Source organism: Dipodomys ordii, unplaced genomic scaffold, assembly GCF_000151885.1.
Source record: "Dipodomys ordii isolate 6190 unplaced genomic scaffold, Dord_2.0 Scaffold7, whole genome shotgun sequence".
Lineage (NCBI taxonomy): Eukaryota > Metazoa > Chordata > Mammalia > Rodentia > Heteromyidae > Dipodomys > Dipodomys ordii.
In genome coordinates this window covers 16,968,368-16,974,963 of record NW_012267223.1, presented here as the reverse complement: position 1 = coordinate 16,974,963, position 6,596 = coordinate 16,968,368, and positions in this window count along the sequence as shown.

Genomic DNA, 6,596 nt, shown 5'->3' with positions numbered 1-6,596 from the left:
GGCCTCCTCCCCCGCCGCGCCGCGGCAGGCCGGCTCCGGGGGACCCTATTCAGTGTGACAACGCTGACCCAGATCCCTTCCGTTCCGACCCACCGCCCCGCCCACCGCCCCGGCCCGCTGTTTATGTAACTACTGCACAGTATTATCTGCTGTGATTCATTGGCTATTTTTAGACCTCCCCAACCCCGCAGCTTCTAGGGAGGAGAAGACACATGAATAGAGAGAGAGGGAAAAAAACATATTTGAGAGCCAGAAAAAGCCTTATCCTCTGGGTGCAGACTGTTTACCAGGCATAGAATATAAATTGGTGGTCGGTGCACCGCTCCCCCTCTCCCCCCATTGCCCAACCCCCTCCATTCGCGTTTGGCTCTTTTTCCTTATCCTAGCCAATTCTTGCCCAGCAGGATGGGGAAATGGGCTGACAATGATCTCACTATATAATACACCCATTATTACAGAGATAGATCACATTGTGCTTTCTTATTTGTGAGAGTGCTTGGGACCACACTCAGGAAATTTATTTCTATTGTTATTGTTTTACCTCTCCTTTTAGACTGAGATTTCTTCTAAGTCGGCATTGAGGAAAAATACTAGCATTGTGTTTATAGTATCTAAACTGATTTTGTACAGATTATAAATCATAATTAATTACCCTTTTATGAAAGCTATGAAAGGGCTGGGGGGAGGGAGGGGAGATAAAGAACACCAAAGAAGCTTTGGAGTCATCCTGGGTCTGATCCCAGGCACTGGGGTAGAGCCATAGTGTGTTTATAAACAGCAGTTTGCTGGATTGCTTGCCTAATCTCTCTAATGAGGTTCAGAATCTCGGTTGGCACTGCTTTATTACCCAGTGGGAGAAAAAGAAAAATATTGTTTTGCTGAGCCCAGGTGCCTTGGAGAGCTCTAAGATGTGGGCACAGGATGGAATTTTGCAGATGGGGCGAGAGGATTAAGGCAATCTCCCTGGGAAGGCTGAGGGGAAGGCTCAAACAAAGAAAGATGAAATAGGAAGAGACCTACGTAGGCATGAAATCTTCTCTTCTCATAGGGGGAGAAAGGGGGTAGGCAGCATTGCAAGTATTTTTCTTGTTACTAGTTAAGAGAAACTAATGTCTGTTTATTATGATACAGTAATTTACACAGTACCCACTGCACCCCAGGTAGTGCTGAATATAAACTGACTAAAACACTTAAATTGACATCTGTGGCAAATTAGAACTCTGCTTGAGCTTACATTTTTGTTTTCTCAGTATAAACTTTAATTCTCAGATCCAGCATGATATTCCATCTGAAACTGACACGTATGACATTGGCCTTAGCTCTTTTAACACAATTTGAGTGACATGGAAGGAAGCAGTAGTTTGTTTGAAAAGAAAATAATTGGGCAAGGCACCAGTGGTTCACACCTGTAATCCTAGCTACTCAGGAGGCTGAAACGTGGAGGATTTCTGCTGAAAGTCAGACTAGAGACTTGACTAGTGGTAGAGTACTAGCTGTGAGCAAGAAAGCTAAGTAAGAGCAGAAGGCTCTCAGTTCCAGTCCCAATACTAATAAAAAAATAAAAATAAAAAATAAGAGGAAACAGAAATTGGTAAAGTCTATGGTATATTTATTTTTAACATGAATTTGTTATGTTTTTACTTTAAAAGGATACTAGCAAGCTGGGAACTAGTGGCTCACACCTAGAATCCTAGCTGCTCAGGAGGTAGAGATCTGAGAATCAATCTTTGAAGACACATAAATCTGAAAGATTCATCTCTAATTAACCAGCAAAAAGCCAGAACTGGAGGTGTGGCTTAAATGGTAGAGTGCCAACCTTGAGTGAAAAAGCTGAGAGACAGTGTCCACTTCCTCCTGACTTCAAGCCTCAGTACTCACATACACACACACACACACACACACACACACACACACAAATGAAGATTCTAGATTTGTCCTCAATGCGCTCAGTGAATTAATTCTTTTAAATTTTGATGATGTTGAGAATTGAACTCAGAACCTCATGCAGGCTATGCAAGCATTCTACCACTGAGCAGCAGCAGCTCATCAATATCTTCTTATTTTTATTTATTTATTTTTCATCAATATTATCTTAAACCCATCCTCTACTTATCTTGGATTCCCATCTTCTTAGTCCTCAGATAAAACCCAAAACTGTGGGCTGAGGCTATAGCTCAGTAGTATAATTATGCTCCTGGATTCAATATCTAGCACAAAAACAAGCAAGAAAACAACAAAAAAACCCAATTCCAAAACAAGCCTCTAATCCTAGCTATAGCTAAATGTAATCTGATATCCACTCCATTACTTCTATTTGTCTTCTCTCTAGGGAATTGCATAACTCACTGGGTAGATGACTTGTAGTTTTTATGGAGCACTGTCCTAGTCACTAAGGATGCTACTATGACTACAAAGGCTAAAGGGGAAGGGGTGGGGGGAACAAGGTAAACAAAAATGCAATGTGCATTAGTGTTGAAATAGCATAACATGTAGCATAGTAGTGATGAGCCTGGAGACAAATATCAGGCTGCCTGGGTTCAGGCAGCTTTGCCACTCATTTTGGGTGACTTACTCAACCTTCCTGTGTCTCAAATCCTGCATCTGTGAAGTAGGGATGACAATGACTCCTACTTTGCAGGGTTGTTCTGGATATTCTGGATGGCTCTGTGTGAAGTGCTGATATTGTAAACACTCAGTGGATCACAGGTGGAAGTTACAACAAACAGAAGTCAGGGAAGAGCCCTTGAGGGAATGAGACAGCAGGGGCTGTCAGGAAACCAGGATACTTGGATTTGGGGCTGGTTAGAGGGTGATGCTGTTTACTGAGATTTGGAGCAGAAGATGAAGAGATCTGAAATTTCATAATGAACTGACTTTTAAATCTACTGAATTGAGTCATCTGAAGATCTTCATTATTTTTTTAAAAATTCGTTTGGTGCTGAGGATTGAACCCAGGGCCTTGCTCATACTAAGCAATTGTTCTACCACAGAGCTGTATCCCCAGCCCAGAGCTGTTTTCTTTTGTAAATTTTTATTTAGAGATGTCCAGTGAATGGTGTGTGCATAAGTATTGACTTCAGCAAGGAGATGTGGGCTGGTGATCAAGACTTAGCAGTCATCAGCAAAAAGTGCTAGCTGAAGTCACAGGCACGGAAGAGATAACCCCCAAGAGAGTCTGTAAGTGCTGACTGAAGACATCCAGACAGAACTCTGGAGAACAACTCAACATTCCAATGATGGACAGAAGAGAAAGCCTGGAAGGAGCCTGAAGAGGAATAACTAGAATTGTAGGAGGAAAAGCAAAGGAGTGGGAGAGATTGGTGATAAAAGAATGACTCACAGATTCATGTAGCAGAAGGGGCAAGGGAGAAAGGACTTAAAAGTAGAAAATGAATTTAACCTGGAGGAGATTGCTGGTGACCTTGGAGACAAAAGTTCTGGTACAGTGGTGGGAAAGAGAAGACTACCTTAGTCATTTGAGCTGCTACAACAAAAGACCTTAACTTGACACCAGGTGCCAGTGGCTCATGCCTGTAATCCTTGCTAGTCAGGAGGCTGAGATCTGAGGATCACTGTGCAAAGCCCCAGTCCTGGCAGGAAAGTCTGTGAGACTCTTATCTCCAGTAAACCACCAGAAAAGCAGAAGTGGTGCTGTGGCTCAAGTAGTAGAGTGTTTTCCTTGAGCTGAAGAGCTGAGGGACAGTGCCTAGGCCCAGAGTTCAAGCCCCACAACCAGCAGACCCTAACTTAGCTGGTTTATAAGCAAGAGAAATTTCTCAGTTCTAGAAGCAGCAAGTCCAAGATCAGGCTGGCAGCCTGGTCAGGTTCTGGGGAGGATTCTCTTCTGGTTTGCAGACAGCTAACTTCTCACTGTGTCCTCACAGGACATGGCTGAAGGGACAAAGCAGTTTTTAAGGTGTGTGTACCAGGGATTGAACACTGGGCCTCCTGAATGCTAGACAAGCACTATACTATTGAGCTATAAAACTAGTTTGTTTGTTTTTTTTAAAACTCAATAAATCAATCTATCTCTCTATTGGGCCCCCGCCTAAGTTACCAAGACTGACCTTAACATGTTATCCCCAGTCTCAGTCTCCCTAGTAGCTGAGATTACAGTTGAGCACCACCACATTGGAATTTATTTACTTATTTATTTTGTCAGTCGTGGGGCCTGAACTCTGGGCCTGGGCGCTGTACCTCAGCTCTTCAGCTCAAGGCTAGCACCCTACCCCTTGAGCCACAGCACCACTTCTGGCTTTTTTCTGCTTATGTGGTGCTGAGGAATCCAACCCAGGGCCTCATGCATGCAAGGCAGGCGCTCTACCACTGAGCCAAATTCCCAGCCCTGGACTTCATTTATATGGGCTACTCCCATTCCTGAAGGTTGTTCTGCTCTAAAATCCTAGACGTGTCACCAAAGCATCCACCTTCTAGGGGGTTAGAATTTCAAACTATAAGTTTTAAGAAGACAAACATGCTAGCATGAACTATAATGAGCTTAGGAGTGAGGTGGAGCTATATTCTAAACACACACATGTACACAGTACACACATATACACATATTGCATACATACCTATGTATACAAACACACACACACAGAGGACAGAGGTCTGTAGAATCTGGTTGCTGCCATCTGGGAACAGGAAGATAAGTAAGAAATCGCACCTGACCTTAAATAACTTCCATTTTTAAAGGAAGAGACTGATTGCACTAACGTGACAAAATGCAAAATAAGCAAGGATGTTTAAGGTGGGTGCTGGTGGCTAACACCTGTAAATCCTAACTACTCAGGAGGCTGAGATTTGAGGATTGAGGTTCAAAGCCAGCCCGAGCAGTAAAGTCTGTGATATTCTTTTTTTTTTTTTTTTGTCGGTTGTGGAACCTGAACTCTGGGCCTGGGTGCTATCCCTGAGCTCTTCAGCTCAAGGCTAGCACTCTACCTCTTGAGCCTCAGTGCTGCTTCCAGCTTTTTCGTCTTATGTGGTGCTGAGGAATTGAACCCAGGGCCTCATGCATGCAAGGCAAGCACTCCACCACTGAGCCATCTTCCCAGCCCAGTCTGTGATATTCTTATCTCCAATTAATCACCAGAAAACTGGAAGTGGCGCTAAGGCTCAAGTGGTAGAGTGCTCATTTTGAACTGTAGAGCTCAGGGATATGGTCCAGGCCTAGAGTTCAAGCCCCACAACCAACCCCTCCAAAAAATGGTAACACAAAGAAGAGGTTTATCCATGGTATGCAGCAGGTAGAAGATAAGGGTCCAGGTTGAATTCTGGGAGTTGGTGAAACTTGAGCTGTGAGCCGAAGGTGGGTAGGAGTTGGTTGGTGGGAGAAGCTTGCTCCTTGTCAGGTATGTGGGAAGCAGGAGTGTTTTTTTTCTCATGATTGAATGAACTTAGTGTGTTGGGTTTACTGTAACAATGTTTTACATTGAATCAATTTATTCAGTCTTCACAGAAACAAGCATAAGCCCCATATTGCAGAAGAGGAACACTCCCTTCCCCCTCCTCCCCTCCCCCCAGAGTGATGGAGCTGGGAATCACAAACCCAGGAGACCATATCCTCAAGCCCCACTCCAACCTTTTTTTTGGGGGGGGGTCGGTCGTGGGGCTTGAACTCGTGGCCTGGGCGCTGTCCCTGCGCTCTTCAGCTCAAGGTGAGAGCTCTACCACTTGAGCCATAGCACCACTTCTGGTTTTCTAGTGGTGGTTTTTTTTTTTTTTTTGAGATAATAGTCTCATGGACTTTCCTGCCCGGGCTGGCTTTGAACCTCGATCTTCAGATCTCAGCCTCCTGAGAAGCCAGGGTTACAGGTGTGAGCCACCGGTGCCCAGCTCCAACTTTTCTTCCCTATGCATTAGGCATGCCTTCTGAGATAGAGCGACACCCTCAATATCTGTGGATGATCACTATGTCCTCTAGCAATTAGTTCTTTCACTAATGCAGTCTCAACTGCTTCTCAAGGGTTTTGAATTTAGCTTCCAGCACAGTATCTAGCCTTTGTACACCCAGCTGTTTTATTTATATTTTCTATAATCCCGGTCCTGGGATTGAAAACTCAGGGCCTGGGTGTTGTCCCTTGGCTTTTTCTTTCAAGGTTGGGGTGCTTTGTCACTTGAGCCACAGCTCCACTTCTGGCTGTTTTTTTTGGGGGGGGGGTAGTTTATGGAAGATAAAAGAGTCCCACAGACTTTCCTGCCCAGGGCTGGCTTCGAACTGCGATCCTCAGATGTCCTCAGAGTAGGTGCGGTGACTGGCATGAGCCTCGCAATGAGTCAATAAAACCCAGACCGGGAGGCTGAAGGGCCAACTCTCCAAACTGCACGTGGCCGGGTCCCAGCCGACCAGGGAATCCGGACAAAGCCCCGCCGGAGCAGCACAGCGAGGAAAATGGAGGCGGAACATTGTCTGCGACCATCTCGTTTCCCCCGCCGGAAGACAGCAGCGCGGGCACCACGTGCCTTTTGTCTATGCCAGGGCGGTGTCCGACACGTCCAGTGTTCAAAAGCCCGGGAAGACCGGGCACTGGGGTGCTGCAGCCGGCGGCGGCACGGGCGGGCGGCGTGTCCCGGGCTGGGGGCGGAGCCCACGCCGA